The 18266-nt window shown below is 42.0% G+C and overlaps 1 long non-coding RNA gene across 1 annotated transcript; it reads left to right on the top strand.

Moving 5' to 3' along the window:
• Positions 1-16197: 16197 nt before the first annotated feature.
• Positions 16198-17864, top strand: LOC308405564. Its single transcript, XR_013973359.1, has 3 exons — positions 16198-16673; positions 16755-17037; positions 17206-17864. It is a non-coding gene; the product is annotated as an uncharacterized lncRNA (long non-coding RNA).
• Positions 17865-18266: the final 402 nt, after the last annotated feature.

Below are 18266 nucleotides of genomic sequence, written 5' to 3'. Positions count from 1 at the left end.
CATTAAATTAAGTTCACTGCAAATAAATTGCTCACCTTGGAAACCCAAAATGTCTGCATAGTCTGCTTCCCTACCACCTTCCTTGACGTTCGAGTGTGACTACTTCACACTACCGTATACCGTTTCTACCGCCCACCCCTACTTCAGATCATGTCACTCATGTCATTGGACTCTTTAAAAAAGCTGCAGTTGTTGTGAATATGTATCAAACTTTCAGGATAAATGATTTTATTCAATTGCAATTTTTTATGCAAGCTTGTCCTATCAGAATATGGTACTTTTGCTTTCACAAAGCTTGGCAATCAACCAAAGAATAACATTCAAACTTACTTGTAAAAGCTGCTCACATCCATCCCAGGGTTACTTCCTGTTATCTATGACATAGATCTGACAAGGTTAGTCTTCAGCTATAATTGTAATTTTCATATAAAAAAAAAAAGCCTGAAGTTGTTTGTGTCTCAGTAAACAACAGAGCTTATGTCCACTTGTAAGACACTGAGTTCTTAAATGATATTTACATTATTTCCTTTTATCTCCTTTTATGTCAGCATACCAAAATGAGCTCAGATGGGTTTTCCCCTCCTGTGTTTTCTTTAGTCAACCATCTGTTTGGCCTCTGGATGAACTCTGGTATAGCTTCCTGTTCCTTTTCTTTATGAGACATCCTATATTCTCTTCCTTATTAGCAGCTCCAAAAGAATCATGTTCAGAGATTTTATCTTACAGGTTGTGAACTCTTAGAAATCCCAGTATACCCATAGATTTAGGATTTGAGTAGTTTGGTTAAGGTTGTCCTGTTCCACTCAAACTTTGCTTTTCCAGATAATTGTTTAAAAAAAAAATCAGTGGGAAATGCTTAAAACCCGGTTTGTTACATGTAGCCCATTGTAGAACTAGTTTACCTTACATCTCAGTTCAAGAAGCCATTACTGATTCACACAGAAATGAATCAGTTTTATGAAACTGAATATCATATAGCATGCAGCATCTTAGGCATAAAAAAATTCTGCACTACACACCTGAGCACCATGATTTATTTACCAGTTAGCTCAGCTCAGGTCTCATTAGTGTTATTCCACTTGTCAGTCACAGCAAGTTCGTGCAAGGTTGAACTAAAGTAGATCAGCCATTATAACCAGTCTGACTTTGCAGGAGTGGGACTCACAAGTCACTGAAAATATTAAAGCGATGGCAGCTGTCAGTGCCTAACATTCATATTATTGCCATAAGCACGGAGGCCCACAGGCCAACAGCAGACAAGGTGTGACAGCGTTCTGAACATCGTAATCAAAAAGTCAGTGCTCTCCTTTTTGTTTTCAACCATTCCAAAAGTGTTTTTCCATTTCCTGCGTTACCATTTGCTCTTTTCCTTCCAACACTATCCCTGTGATCTCACTCAGTACTGTCCTGGACATCATAACAGCCCTTTAGGTTTAAGTTGCAGCTTTTAAGAAGTCATGTTTTTTAATACTGACATTGCTGACTGTTGAAAAATAATTGAGACGGCTGAAATCCACGTTAATTCTTATGAACATAAAAGAAATTACAGTAAACCGATTCATACCGTGGATCATGTTCTTGTCTCTCAACACTGTTTAGCTGGATGTTTAGCTTATCTGTCTCCTCCACTTAACAGAAAAGAATTTTAACAACATGGCTTGTGTTTGTCTCATCAGTGATACCTTCTTTTCAAAAACATCAATCAAATAACCAGTTTTTCTTTTTAGATTTTGGAGTGAAGACGTGCTCCAAACCAATCAGCAACCTCAAGTAAACAAGCAAGTGCAATAACAACCTGGAGCTGCCGAGCTGGCTCACAAAAGTGTGCTCCAGTTTTGACTTAGTATTTACTTAGTATTTTATTAATCTGTTACATAGCACTAATTATTGTGTGTGTGTGTGTGTGTGTGTGTGTGTGTGTGTGTGTGTGTGTGTGTGTGTGTGTGTGTGTGTGTGTGTGTGTGTGTGTGTGTGTGTGTGTGTGTGTGTGTGTGTGTGTGCATGCATGCATACAGGACACACCCCAGGATGTCAAACCTTACAGCACAAAGTAGTCCTGTAACCTCAAAACTCTCAGTAGCACTTAAAGACACTATAACAACAGCACACTGGCTGATTTTGACTACAGTAGCTGAAGCCCACACATGCACTGCACACATCATTTCCAAAACCAATTTCCAAAGAATTTTCACCAAAAAAAAAGCATAAATACTGACCACCAAGACTATACTGTCTAACTACATGTTGTCTTTTGTACAAGCATACATTTCAGTTCAAGCTTATCCTCGGCTATCAGTATTGTAGTGGTGTGGATAACAAGATATAATGACCCAGAACTTTTTTAGTATTTGACTCAACACAATCAAAGCTTTTCCTATGTCAGTCTGATATACCTAAATGTCTATTTCATATGCAAAGTATTTAATTTAAATGGTGGGGGTATTTCCAATATCAGCTGGTCATAATGTTTGCTCAAAGGCGTCCTTGTAACAATGACAGAGCTGCACAGTGCTGAAAATAGCACTAAGGCCATGACTCGTACTCTTGTGGAGTTGAAAGGTATGTGCTAATCCACCTGACCTCCATGGGGCAGAAGAAGGGTGAAAACAGAGTCAGTGAAGGGTTTAGGGTGCCAAACTGATCTGGCAGAAGTTCAGAGAGACTTGGTCTCTGCTACAAAGCAGGCCAGCGGAAACCAATTTAGCCCACCCAAGGTCATGGCTTCTGGACAGCTGGAGCTAAAACGGCTCCGGAGCTTTCTTCTGCCGTGAAACCTCAACAATCTCCTCTCAAAGCCCAGCATTTGGACAATGGCATGAAAAAAATGGACATTTTTCCTTAACATTCCAGGTTATGCAGCATCAAAAGAGGCAGTGACTTTGTTCATGTTATGGAAGATTAATTAAATCTTTTCTGTGATCTGGAATTCTAAATGTGCCGTGGTTTCTCATTAAAGAGTTCTATTTTTCCGTTTGGTTTGGCTTGTTTGATGGGCAGCAGAGCTCTTGGTCAGTCGAGGCCTGTCTTTGATGTTCGCTGTGGTTCCTGAATGATGATGTGAGATGGAGAGTGAAGCAGACACATGTACACCACAAAAACTTTAGGATTAGCAGACAGATGGGCGACACAAAACTGATGGCCGGTAATAGTTTATGTTCAGTTGAACTCAGGCAGCCGAAATTGAGCAATTGAATCTGAGAAATTTAATACAATTGGATTTTTTTAAAGGATATATTTGATCGTTTATTCCTCCTTGGTAAACTGACTGCTGATTGTTCCTCCACACAGAGCATGTGGAAAGCAAAAAGGAGAACGGCAGCAGCAAAACCGCCTTGAGAGAACATTTGTGGCAGAAATACAGAATGAAAGAGCTAGCATGTAGGTGGGTTGCAAAGTAGCTTGCAGAGGAAGCAGGAAATAGTTGTCTTTTTGTATGCTTTCTATAGTTACAGACTCGCTTAGCTCCTTGTACTTGTACATGGAGTTTAATTTATTTAAAAAATAAAAATCATCAAATTTGACTGACATTGCTAATCGTTTTTCTTTAATAAAATATTGAATTAACAATATTGTGGTCATGTTGTAACTTGTAACTTAGCAGTTACAATACATGTATTCTATTATGGCACCAGTATGAAAAAATAGAAATTTGGACATGTGAGTATCATATTAACTCTGTGACATCAGTTTCAGTTTTTAAACTGTGGTAGCTACTTACACATGGAACCAGGTTACATTAGAGACGATACAGGAGACTGCTGATCTGACTGGTTGGCTTTGGTCTGTTTTTACAGGTTGAGGAATTTAGTCTAAATTTGAGTTTATTATTTTCCACAACTCTGCTCATAAGGCTTCATATCATAAGCTTTAATCTGATCTGCTGATCAACATGTTAGTGTTAATTACCCATAAAGCCCAGAGCTGATGAGCTGCCATGGTCCAGCGACACTGCAAATTGGACTTCAGGGTAGATAGGCTTGCCTGGTTTAGTAATTTTGAGACAAATCCCAGTTTTTGATGTAAACATACATAACAAACCCCAAACAAACCACTGCTCCACAGTTGGATAAAGCGCACTCCCTCACAGTGCTGCTGAATCTTTCCTTATATTTGAGGCCCTGTTTCTTTCTCCCTGGGTGCAGGATAAATAACTTTAAGTGCCTGACCTCATGCATTAGAATTGCATCGCATGTTTGGCTTGCATGTACCCCGAGCTGGAAAAGTCATAAACTGCACCACACACGGAGGTCGAGCTTTGTGCTTTTATGTGCTCCGGCTTCCACTCACAGACACAGTTTCTCCTTTGATATTATTCCGGGGTCAGGGCCCCCTGTTGCTATTAAAACTCCATAAAGCAGCAGTGCCAGCCTGGAGTGCCATATCCCCCTGAAACCAAAGCCTGAGCATCCCCGGTTGTCGTTTTTGAAACGAGTGATTATGCAAACCAGGCTGTTTACCTTGGATTACAATCAATATCCAGGTGCCCTGTGAGATTCGTATTAAAGCGAGCGGCAGCAGGCGGCTTTGCCCTGGGAAGTGGGCGCGTCTACGTGGAACAGCGAGCAGGACTGTGAGCGCCAGATAAAAGATGAATTATAGATATCCAGCCCCAGGGCGAAATGTGGAGGTGGGTGGAGTGGAGTGCAGCGGGGGCTTGGAGGGGGTACGTCTTGAGTAATGACTCTCAGTGGTGGTGCTCGAAAAGGTGAAAAGGTTAGCATATGTGAGGAAAGCAGATAAATTACAGGATGTATTTTATTGGGAAAGGAAGGGATGCAGAAACAGGGCTCACTTATCATGCTGCGAATTATAAAAAGACGGGAAAAAGTGGTTGGAGCGACTGTTAAAGATGTGTCAGAGACAAGGATTTTCTCCGGTAGAACAGAATTACAATTTAGAGCTGCTCAACTTCAAACACGTTGCAATACCTCAGAGAGTGACGGGCATGTAATTTCAACACAGTGTTAGATGTGCTGGCTCTAACTCTGATGCTGCAGCTGTGCAAAAGTTGTTAAATGTATACCAGCTATTAAAATGACATGAGTTTCAGCGAGCTCTGCACAGGATGGTGCAGTCCAAATCCCCAGGTGAGCTTCCATAACGCCTCTATGAGTCTTTGATTTTTTTCTGTAGCCTCAAATAAGAGGCGGCAGCCTCAGAACTGATGTGAGAGTGTATTACTATTTCTATAATAACGCCACAGAAAATTGTTATAGTGTTTTTCTTTTAATCACATTGGCTTCTAGTACAAAATGATATAAGATGGTCTCTATAGCAGCTGTAGAGACACGACAGTGGAACTAAATAATCTGTGAAACGCGTCAAAAATAGAAGACTCTTTAACTTTTGCCCACCTTCATAGATCGTGATACTTAATCGTGACAACGGTCCTGAATCACTCAAATGCTACTTCTCTCTGGACACTGTTGTTTCTCTAAAGTCTTTCCTCAAGAATGATGATGATTTAGAGAAAAAAATGGTTTAAAAAAAAACAAATTTTTTTTAAATTTTTAAGAAAATTTAAAAAAAAAATCTTTAAATTTTTTTTGGATTTAAAAAAAATTTTTTTTTGAAAAACTAATTTTTTTGATAGTTTTTCAATTTTTTTTGAAAAACTATCTATCAGTTTTTCAAATCTGATGTGAAAAACTGATAGAGGAAGCCAGCGTGCACTGAGAGAACCATGCAGACGTGAGGAGACCAACACAAACTGCACACAAAACTGCCTTTGTACAGTTACAGAGGAGCAATAAAATAGTTTCAAGCGTTAAAAAAACGAGAGAGGGAGAAACTGATGGATACCGAGAAAAATGCACAAGGGTCAGAAAGAAAAAGTGATTCAGAGATATATTTGAAAACCAGAAAAATAGAAAAATAAAAAGGTGCAAAAAATCGTGACATGGCAGTAGGAATGAGAATATACATGTATTTTTTTAGTAGGTATTTATCCTGCGTGCATATTGTACACCGCGACTGCTTTTTGTGGCTGTAACAGCTGCAGGAGAGGCTGCTCCGTCTCACTGCCTCATGCAGAGGGGGAGAGGTGTTAAGCTAACATCCTCCTGTCACCCACATCTTCTTTTAAAAAGTCAAAGAGCATGACTCTCACAGTGCTTCCAGTACTTCCCAGGTGAGCCTGTGCAGGAGATAAATGACGGCCTCACCCACTCCAGCACCGGGACAATTAACAAAGCAGGCTTAAAAGGGGGGAAACTCCCACTGGGTTTAAATCTGGGACTCTCCACCATTTGACCCTTAGAACTGAAGAAGCTTCTCGGATGAGAGGTGAAACGTCTTCAAGCAATTTAAAGAAGCCCAGACTCTTTTCTTTCCAAGCTCCTTAGACTACGATGACCTGGGTGACTGAGAACCTTCACAGACAGACTTAAAAGAACGAGCAGGCGTAGGACGAGCACCAGCTGATCTGTGAACACTTAATAGGCCCAAAATTTCTGTTCATCTGGATGTTTTCAGTGGGAGAAACGTTTCAGCATCATCCAGGTGACTTCTTCAGTCCCAGCTGACTGCAGGTTTCCAATCTTATAAACAGGACATTTGCATAATGACTGAAACCAGCCCACTGAGGAACAATGGGCTGGGAGGTCAGCTCCTTAATCATAGTTATGCAAATTCTCATGACCATTGATCAATAACCACTGATCAACAGCCATGAGTACCAGTCACAGAGAGTTGGGGAATGGCTGTAATCACAGCATTGTAAGATAGTGACAGATGGACCCTTAGGCCCCCTCCTCGATTCAGAGATGGTCTTTCCCTTTTCACGTAAATGTCCTCCTTGACTCCGCCCTCACACCAGCGTTCCTCCCTGTCCAGGATGTTACATCCTCATCATTGAAAGAGTGTCCACTGGCCTGTAGGTGTAAACAGACTGCAGAGTCCTGATCTGACGAGGTGGCTCTTCTGTGTTGTGCCATCCGCTTCGCCAGAGGTTGTTTGGTTTCCCTGATGTACAGAGTGGAGCATTTATATGGATACACCGTAATAACATGGGAATGGTTGGGGATATTAAAGCCCTGTTTGTGGCACATTAGTATATGTGAGGGGGCAAACTCCTCAAGATGGGTGGTGACCATGGTGGCCATTTAGAAGTCGGCCATCTTGGATACAACTTTTGTTTTTTCAATAGGAAGAGGGCCATGTGACACATCAAACTTATTGGTAATGTCACAAGAAAAACAATGGTGTGCTTGGTTTCAACTTCTTGAAACAGAGGGAACATAGTCTGGACACAGGAGAATCACAAACATGGAGACAACAGTGACTGGACATGAAACGCAGACCACAGGGAGCGAAAGCAAAGACTAGAACTACAAATATAACATGAGCAGAAAACAATCAAGAGAACCAAACCCAGGGAATAACACTGAGTCACCAGACCCAGGACTGTGGTAATATCAGCTGTGTGGTTAAGCTCTACAGACGGAGCTCACAGACACGGGATTATTGATGCAAGTACAGGTAGTAAAATGTAACATAGCATGCAAAAAATTAATATATTTTTATATATGAATATATGGAATGTGTACACTTTCTGATGGCTTAAAAATGCATACCAAACAATGTTAGCGATATTAGACAAGGAGTCTGAGTCCGTGGATGACAGCTACTGCAGCAGAATGAAAATTGTAGACCAGTGGCACGAAGCAGTGATACTGTAGTGAGATGCTTGGTTTTTAGTGTGATAAATCAAGACAGAAGAGAAAGCAAACAGGACTCGAGACTTGTCCAGAGTCTAACCCGCCTCTCACCCTGACAGCCAGGAGAGGTTCCAGCCCCACAGCGCTCCTACATTGGAAAAGCAGGGAAGAAACGGATGGATAAAGGGAAGATAGGTCAGAATAGTATCCAGCTTGATTCTGTGAAGCTTTTACTGGGTGTGAATCTGTGAATCTCAGCGTTCTCATGAGTCTAACACCCACTTCTACTAATGATTCTGTGAGTGGACGCAGAAGCAACAAAATCACCAGTCCTGTGAGAAATCAAGGGGAAAGCACACCATCGTGAAAAAGTGCAGCGTTTCACAGTGTAGACATAGTCTTTATTATTCATATAATTACAGACTAGCAGTCGCATCTTCAGTTCAAATTAAACTCCACTGAGATCATGAAGCAGGGTTCTTTAATGACTGCTGAAGCTCGGAGTGCAGACAGCACTGCAGATGGATAATAAACTGCAATGATTAGCCATGCACAGCAGACCGAGCTGCTGCAGGATTAATGCGTTTGACGTCTCAGTGCAGAGCAGCGCTCACTGCTCTTTCACTTCCCACTACGCCTATGTGAGGCCTGTGTAGGGAGACAGTGTTGACTGCGGCGTGCAGATGACATGTGCGTGTGTGTGTGTGTGTGTGCGTGTGTGTGTGTGTGTAAAAGAGACTGGGAGATGTTCCAGTGGTGAGGAAAAAGCTGAGCTCAGACTTCAAAGGTGTGTCAGGGCATGCAGCGCTGAGCCAGCCTGCCGTGGATGCCAGTTCTGTGTGGTCATGTAAATTTCATGACAAGTATCTCTGTATCCCGTTATCCAGCTACAATCTCGCTTATTGCGTGTGCATATTTTTTACACGAGCATACAAGTCTTGTTCAAACAAACCCGCCCCGCTCACACTCATTAAACTTCATCTTGTACCATTCACATATCCCTTCCCCTCTGTGGTCTTCCCATCGGTGTATTGTATTTCTCATAAGCCTGCCAGCTGTCAAATGGAAGCCAAAGCTTCACTCCACCTCTTTATTTTACCCCTCCTCTCCAGCTCTTTCAACTCATTGGCCCTCTGTCTTCCACACCTTTGCAGTGTTTGCCTCCTCAGCTCTGAACCCAGATCTTCTCTCTGGAGCTGGCCTGTCAAGGTGAACTGAGCCCTGCAGCTCCAGAAAACTGGAAGCTCTCTGAGCACAGTGAGCACAGGGCTGGAAAGTCTAAAGTCTGATTACTGAGCAGGAAGACCTGCTTTAGTGAAGAAGAAGAAGAAGAAGAAGTCAAGTTAATGAGCTACACTGGGCTTTTCCTCACACTCCTCACCCTCTTTATTCGCAGGCTTTTGGCATAGTTATTACACGTCTTAAGCCCTATTTGGATGGAATTAACTTTACAGGGGGAGGTAGGGGATAAAATATTCCCTGTGATCCTTGATAATGTAGCACATCATTCTGGATGAGATTTCAAACTTACAGAATGTGCTGTTTAAGTCACAGACCAAAAATTCAAAGCAAATAAACATAAAGACCCAACGTGTGCTCATCACATAGCATAATGTGTCGTGTTTGTCAGATGCCAAGTGTCGCTGCTGCAGAGAGACACTAAATCCATCTTAGTGACCGACTAAGTGAAAGGTTACAACCTGAAACTTCATGTTTATTCTTTTGTTGTGGGTGAAAATGTTTTAGTTTCATCAGGTTTCACATCAGAAACTACTGTGATGTCATAAAGTTACAGTATGTTTTCTCCTGTGCCATCAACTGCAGCTCGCCACAGTGCAAAGTGGGGGTACCCAAACACACTTTAAGATAGTTTTGATACCAAACAATGGTAAAATATTACCTTGACTGAAGTGTTTTTATGAAGTCATGCTAACAAACGTGATACCCGAAACACAAATCAGATTTTGAGACACTGTTTTGCCGTTACAGTCGATCCAAGCATCTGCTGTTACTTACTAAAGCAGACGTTTTATTTTGCTCTATAGATACCTATTTACAAAACTGCTTTTCAGCCCTGCTGTGGTTTCACATCGAATCAGCTTTTGTGTTTTAGTGTGTCTGCTAAGTTTTAGATCACTGCTGAGCGGATTTGTGGGGCTATCATACTTTGGTATAAATATTTGGCATCACACTTGCACTTGTTGTTTGGAGTAGATTATACAAGCTAAAAGAAAGCAGAGCCATACAAATGGTTATTATATTAGTGGTCTCGTGGTCTGTGCAGGGTGGTCTGCACTGGAGGATTCCTGTGCTTGTGTGCAGAACCCACACAATATGGCTGGTTTAAATAAAAAAAGAATTCATCCAGCAGTGGAGTGAAAGGAAGGTAATATTTGGTCACTCGGTTTATTCAGCACTTTGGAGCCTTTTCAAGCATTAGCATGCAGCTTCACATTCTTACAGGCAGTTTAATTCACTGTCACATTTATGTCATTAATGTTATCACTGCTCCAAAACATCAGTATTGCTACAATGTTACACGCTATTCACTGTAGGAAGCATCTACACCACTTTTGTGTCAACCTCACCTGAGATAACAGGATGACTTTACCTTTACATTTGGTGAGTAGAAGTCAATGTGGACCAGATACTATTACAATCACTTTAGCAGACAGAAGAGCGGTGAAGTGGCAAGTGTTGATTGAAAGGCTAAATGAAAACGTTTGCACAGCTACATTTGAACCTCTAAATCCTGGACACACTCACTGGCTTATTATGCATTTCCTGCTGTCATCTGCATCCTCTCTGCTGGTTCCCCCTGGGCTCGGCCACATTGTGATAATTAGAAAAGACTGCAAATTTGCACCCATCATACAGAAACTCACAGCATGCGTCTTATCTAATGTTACCATAACTACTTTTGCTGGCTGCGATGTACCACCTGTTCTTTGGCTGTGGTTAAACATGAGGCTTCACTGGCAAGTTACAAAACACAGCAGGTTTCCTGCTATTTACATTACTCGGTGCCTCTGATAGGTAGCCCAGAGAGAGGAGACAAATGTGTGTGTCGCTCCACATAGTCAGTATTAGCACCATATCCCCATGTCTGCTCATTAGCAGCCTGCGAGAGCACACTCGGCCAGTTCTCACACAAACAAAGTTGGAGGGTCTTCAAGAAGTGTGCAATTACATGCAGAGTAAGAGCCTAAGATGTTGGATTCCTGTCAGCTCAGCCTGTGTGCGCCGGCCTCACCAGTGTTTGTCTCGAGACATTAAAAATGCTATGTGTATCATTTTGTGTTTCCAAAAAGAAAGGTCCTAATAAACAAAGCTGTGATCTGCCACACACTGCTGTGACTGGTCGTGAGTAAATTGCTTTTCCTACTGAGTCGTCTTCTTCCGGATCATAGCGTTCCCGACTGAAATCCCAGCGCTTCTTGTTTCAAAGAGGATGTTGAAATCTCGTAAGAGCGTTTCATAAAAGCCAATATAGGTTCAGAGTAGTTAATTAATTCAAAGCTCTGCAGTCAGAAAGGGGGAACTGGGGTAAAGCTTGTAAATTACCCGGAAAGTTGAAGTAGCTTCAGGTTTGTGCTAGACAGCGAAAGCCGGCACCCTCGCCCAACTCACTGAATGGAAAGAGTGCAGGAAGCAGGGTGACGGTCAGAGTGGCTCATTTACCATCAGCTGCAGCAGGCGTCAGCTCAGCTGGTCAACACGGTTTAGAAGTTTCACCAAAGTTTCAAAATCACCCTTTACAGCAAAACTTGAAGCATTACGAATGGCACAACAGCATCGATGAACGTTTTCAGTCTTGTTTCAAACATCTTTCTCAGGGCTTCGCTCATCAGTGTGACGAATGATGTTCGAACTGCTCACGCTGGAGCCGGTGCCATTGTTGACCTGCAGCATCTGATACGGTGGCCTATAAAATTTGGAAAGGATGCAACACTGGGATCATTCAAGTCAAATCATACATTCTTTTTGCTTTTGTGCTACTGACCATTCCTCTCCTCTGTCAGTATTCAACTGTGGAGTCACCCAGGGGTCTATATGTAGATCTGTGCTAGCTCTAACTCGCACACAGAAATACAACTAAGCTCTATGTTCCAACAAAAACCGCAGACACAAGAAAACCTCTCTATGCAAATCTTGTATTAAAAATATATATATATATATTTTTTTTTTTTTTTTTTTTTTTTTTTTCCTAAATGACATCAGAAACAGCAGTATGCGACATTACGTGATGGCAGAGCTTCAGTTCATCCTTTGTCTTTTTTTTTTTTTTTTTTTTTAATAAATAGGACAGGGGGAATGAATGAGAGAAAGAGGGGGAGAGAAAGAAAGAAAACCAAAGGGGAGAAGAGACGGTGAGAAGGGGGGGGAAGAGAGAGAAAAAAAAAAAAGAACTCCTGGGTCACCTGTATGGAGAAAAAAAACAAACAAACAAAAAAAACAAACAGAGGAGACAGCAAACAACAAAGAGTAACATAATAATAGAGAAAACAAAAAAACAAAGCACCATCACAATAAACTAGCTAGTCATAGATATCAATATTTACTAAATAATAAACGATATTGTGCAGCACGCAAGATAGACAGCGCACAGTGTGCTTTGAGGCAGCAGCCAAGAAAGCTTTAGTCCGCGTCTGTGAATACCCATGTGTGCATACCTGTGTGGATCAGCATGCTTGCATTCCAAAGGTTTCTCCATGTAATGATCTGCTAGGGAGTGTGGGGGGGCCACAGCCCCGTCCTCCAGGGTGTGAAGCGGGTATGGAGGAGATCAAAACTCCAGACATCCAGAGGCCCCCAGAACACAAGAGACCATGGAAGACCAACAGAGGGGCAGCCGCGCCACTGTTCCAGTAAGAGCTGAGGAGAGTCCCAGATGAGGGCTCGCCCAGCAGCCGCGGAGCAGAAGTCAGGGGGAGTTGCAGTGATTAAAAATATTTTTTAAACTCATCAACTTTTAATGCAGCTGTTCACACTGACCGCCTCACTTCACTGTAAAAATTTGGGGCATTTGTTCTTTCCGACTTTGTTCCAGTTTGGTGGAGAAACAGATGTGACCAATCAGACCACTGCATCTGGCAACACGTGCGCTGTGGCTCAGAGCGTGCACTGGTACTCTGCACATGCAAATAAACTAATCCTGTTTTCCTTCAGATATACAGCTAGACGTTACGATATCTCAGTCGGTTTCCTAAAATGATTCCTTTGCCTCAAAGGTATCGAACTCCAGGCCTCGAGGGCCGGTGTCCTGCAGGTTTTACATGTGACTTTGATCCAACACAGCTGATTTAAATGGCTAAATCACCTCCTCAACATGTCTTGTAGTTCTCCAGAGGCCTGGTAATGAACTAATCATTTGATTCAGGTGTGTTGACCCAGGGTGACATCTAAAACGTGTAGGACCCCGGCCCTCGAAGCCTGGAGATGGACACCCCTGCTCTACTTGCTCAGATGTGGTCTCAAATCTCCTAACAAGAACTTGAACTGCCCCACTGATGTTGCGAAAGCAGTCGTGATCCAGCTTCAACTCCTCCCTGCTGCTGCCTCCTGGTGAGAAGTGAGAAATCTCAATTTCTTCCTTTTCTTGTTTGTAGACATCAGGACCGGTTCATCGTCGTTTGATGTCAACTCTGTCAGAGTTTTGTGTCGTTTTTTTCACGACACACTCAGTCTGTAGTTTTACTCTGAACTGTTAGGTCCACATTTAGCAGCAGACTTACTCTTAGCTGCACCTTGTAGTTGCATAACTCGGTTGTTTTTAAGCTTTAGTAAAGACTTAATAAAGACTAGACCCTGCAACGTTACACTTCCACGGTTGACTTTAGGTCTAATGGGACTCTGCTTCTGTCTTTCAAACAGTTCAACCTTAACTCATCTTTCCATAGAAGAGTCTCAACAATGTTTGAGAGTCATGAAAGCAGTAAAAAGATCCTTACTGTTGTTTGTTAGCAGCGGCTTTCACCTCTCCACTCTTCCAGCCGAGACCAGTCTTTTCTTCAGTCTTCTTGCTTGATGAATGATCATGCACTCTGAGGACTTGTGGATGGTGCCTGCTGTCTTATTCACCATCTTTCCCATTTGTAGCTAATGTATCACAGTGTGGATCTGTGGATTCCCGAAGCCTTAGAAAGAGTTTCATAATCCTTCGCACACTGATTCAAACATCTCCTCTGGAATTTCTTCTGAATGTTTTGCAGCAACTTTATGTTTATGTAAATGTTCAATTTCATGAGCATTTGCCTGAACAAGGCTGGCTGTAATCAGGCCTTGGTGTCTTGCCCAGCTGCAACCGGGTCACAGTGCAGTTTGGATTGCTTCTTAGATTTACACTCTTCACACAGGCCCAGGTGGTATTAGATACCCTGTCTTTCTTCAATACATAGTTATCATTTTAAACTTGTTTCTTGTGTTAACCAAAGCTGCCGTTTTTATGTTTAGTATGAGATACGCACACAAAGAAGAAATCAGGAGGTCAAAACTAGTTTTCCTTCCTCTCATTTCTTCTGCTTTGTCGGTGACTTTCAAAGTTCCAAGTCCTTCCAACTCTAATAGCCCAATCTTTGAGCTGAAAGTCTCTCAGCAGTAAACTAACACAGTTAAAGAAACCAGGCCATCTGAAGTTTTTCATATGAAACTTCAGTCTAATACTTTTTTGAAACAGATACGAGTCAGAGACCTCAGTGTTTCCTGTTGAAGCAGCTCTGGTTTGGAGAAAGTAATAAGGAAAGCAGCAAGAAAATGGCAATATGATACGCTGACTCTCTCACCCAGTAATCCCAGACGGCTGCATCCCTGCAGGCACTCCTCTGTCTTCTGATGGCCACTGTCAGTTCTGACTCTGGACCTTCAGGGTTGCAACACAAACCAGCCTTGCATTACATCGAGGAGGCTTTTCCTTCATCTGTTTTAGCTCAACAATGCAGCTCCGTGTCACCAACGCAGACAGGATGCATTTCAGTCACCCTCTTGCAGGCTGTAGAAAATTGATACCACGTGTTCCCTTCCAAAACACCAACTACATATGTTAAACAAGAAACAAAGTGATATCAAATTTTTCATTTATTTGGGCTGTTCACGCAAACCCTGACACTAGAAATTTAATCTGCACTGGGATCAGATACACCCACGGCTGTAATTTCATGTTTGCCTCATATCTGCTAATATTACACAACCCACTGGGTCAATCTAAAGGTTTAAATCTGCAACATACAGCACAATGAAGAGACAAATGAAGTCTCTCACATTTTGGGTTTGAAAGATTTTCCACTTGATGATCTGAACTGGACAATCTTAAATAGTAGCCCTAATCCTGCGTCTGGTGGACTTTAAAAGTTTTATGATGTGGATTAAGATCAAAATTAAATTTTTAATGATAAAAGAAAACTTTTATGGCACCAACAAAAACACATAAGGGTATTCTCTGAGGTAGCCCACAAAGGCTTCAAATCAGGGATTCATGTTACTAATCATATGTCGGTTTTTAGCCGATACTCAGCCAACTTAAATTCATTGTCATGACTTTCAATGAAATTCTGCACTTGGTGCCCAAGTAATTAATATTTCACCCTGATGGCTCCCGTATGAACATGAAACTAAGAGGTTATCGTAGCATTGTTTAATGACAATAATGGGGTCATGTGCTAAGATTTATTTAGATTTTAATCAATAGGTGGCAGTGTTTTACAAGAAAGTATCAGTGTAGGGCTGGGCTAGTGTAGCCTTCACTTGTAGTAAAAACAGAAAAACTGAATATTTGGTCTGAACCAAGAGTGGTGTAGCGGTCAGCACTTACTGTAAGAAGGTTCTGGGCTCTAACTTCATCGCATTCTGCCCTTCACTGTGTTAAGATGACCTGTGTAAATGGAAGGTGCCATAGCATCACAGGCTGATTTGTTTCAGATCACCATGACACTGTCAACATGGTTATTTCATGAACCACATGGTTCACTCACTCGTGGAGCCAGCCTCAAGTGGCCACTCCGGGAACTGCAGTTTTTGGCATCTCTTCATTTTCAGGACTCGATCGTGATCTGTCTGAGCTCAAGTACGCCTGTAACAAGCACTGATCCCTCAAGCTGCATTTCTATTGGAGGAGCAAAGCGCATTCTCTTGAGTAACCAACCATGATTCTTTCCAAGGACTAGGATTGAAGAGCAGGGTGCTGTGATAGTGTGGTGTTGTGTGTCCATTATTGAAACAATGTGAAGCAAAATAAAAAGACAACTCAAGGAAACAGTAGCCCAACACCTTAACATCCCAGTACTCCTTTAGATTACAGTTTTTTACAGACGCTAGGACACATTTCTCAATACTTAGGTCACTTTTGCAAACTTCCTCACACAGTGAGCACGACAGAAGTCTATGTGGGCTAAACTGAGGACCAGTTATCATTGTTTGGGCACAAAATGCATTCAATGACTTCATCTCTCAAATTTCATGAATCATCTTCTCACTCAGACACAACAACTGCCAAAAATCTTTGTACGTACAGGACATTTTGCATGTGCTTACATACTGTTTTCAAAACTGTTAAACTTATGGTCAAAACAATAACACAATGCAAAACTTAATAAGACAGCAAAATTCAACAGCAATATTTTATTGAAACATATTTTAAATCTAAAAATGCAGTTTAACCAGCCACAGCTGATCCTCATTGTAGATGAACATCTACACAGGTGTCACTCCTTCAATTTCATTACAAAAGGAGACGACTGCTGAATAGGTTTGTTTTGTGATGTAAACATGGACCCAGCCAGAAATGGAGAAGTGGCTGAAAGAGGAAGAAGAGTGGCCGGGAGGGGGTGAGGAATACGTATGCGTGGTGGAAGAAGAATAAGAGGAAGATCAAGAGCTGTAGTCTCAGATGAGATCAGAGCTACTGTAATTGATCATGTAGTAAATCATGGTCACTCAATGAGAGGCTGGTCAGAGAGTGCAGCCAAATCTGCAACGCTCTACAGTGGCATCTATTGTTAGAGTTTTCTGGCAAACCAACAGGTAACTTGTATTCTGCAGGGGCATTTGCACATTTCAGAAGTAAATAAGCTTTTGTGTAATTGTTGTTGCATTTCTGCTTAGGACTCAACGGTTACCTCACACAGGAGGGAGAGGACGGATGTTCACTGATGTGCAGGAAACTGCCATTGTTGATATGGTCATCAGAAACAATGGGATAAAACTCACTGAAATTAGACAAAGAGTCTTGGCAGACAACGTTACTTTCGCAAATATTCACAGTGTAAGCGTAACAACAATTTCTAGAGTCCTGAAAAAACATCAGGTCAGGATGAAGCAGTTGCACACTGTGCCTTTTGAGAGGAACTCTGAACATGTCAAGCAACTCAGGAACCAGTATGTCCAGGTAAGATCACGATACAGATCTGTTTTTGAACAAAACCAAACACACACAGACAACTTTTACAAATTTACTACTGTAACAGCTTATGTTGCCCTGTGGATTTATGTTAGAGAGTCATGGAGATTGAAGGCAGGCAAACACACCACATTTTCATCTTTGTGGATGAGGCAGGTTTCAACTTGGCCAAAGCACGGCGACGAGGGAGGAATGTGATTGGGAAGAGAGCCACCGTGAATGTCCCGGGCCAGAGGGGTGCCAACATCACAATGTGCGCAGCAACATCCACTGATGGACTGCTGCTACACAGACCACTGATTGGGCCATACAACACTGAACGGCTCCTTGCGTTCCTGCATGATCTCTATGGAAGGGTTGTGCTAGGTGAGGAAAGGGATGCGGAGAGAAGGAATCGGCCAACATTTATAACTGTATGGGACAATGTGGCATTTCATCACTCCCGTGCAGTCACCGAGTGGTTTGCAGCCCATCCCAGAATGGAGTCTCTTTTCCTCCCACCTTACTCTCCATTCCTCAACCCCATAGAGGAATTCTTTTCCTCATGGCGGTGGAAGGTTTACGACCATCATCCACATGATCAAATGTCCCTCCTGGATGCAACGAATGCTGGATGCCTGCAGATATCAGCAGAAGATTGCCAGGGATGGATCAGGCATGCCAGGGGATTCTTTCCTAGGTGTGTTGCCCTAGATGACATAAGATGTGATGTGGATGAGAACCTGTGGCCAAATGGAGAAGACCGAGTAGATTAGCATTACTATTGTATGTGTATCAGTGGATGGTGTGTATACAAATTCTTGTATTTTGGGATTACTTAGTGCAAAAACATAAAAATACATAAACAAATATTAACGAATTCTGCATGATGTCTGATTCATTCCAGTAACATATATTGAAATTATAAACAGAGATGTGTCCTTGTTTTACACAAGGAAACACTGTGTAATGCTACATGTTGTTAGTGTTTTTTAGGTCATTGTTTTGTGGGTGACAAAGTGTGTTTGTCGGCTGTCAACCTTTGCTAGTGTTCTGGAAGAATGAGTTTATTTGAGACCTGAATGAAGTGTTTTGGTAGTTGTAGTGCATTTTGAATGTGAAATGAACTGCTTTGCCAAGCTGACGGTCAGTTAGGAGGATTGTGTGAAGAGTTTTGCAAAAGTGACCTAAGTATTGAGACATGTGTCCTAGTGGCTGTAAAAAACTGTAGTGTGTGT

This window comes from Rhamphochromis sp. 'chilingali' (genome assembly GCF_963969265.1).
Source record: "Rhamphochromis sp. 'chilingali' genome assembly, chromosome: 11".
Taxonomy (NCBI): Eukaryota; Metazoa; Chordata; class Actinopteri; order Cichliformes; family Cichlidae; genus Rhamphochromis; species Rhamphochromis sp. 'chilingali'.
Note: the sequence above shows the minus strand (reverse complement) of the source record. Positions and strands in the feature narration are given on the sequence as shown.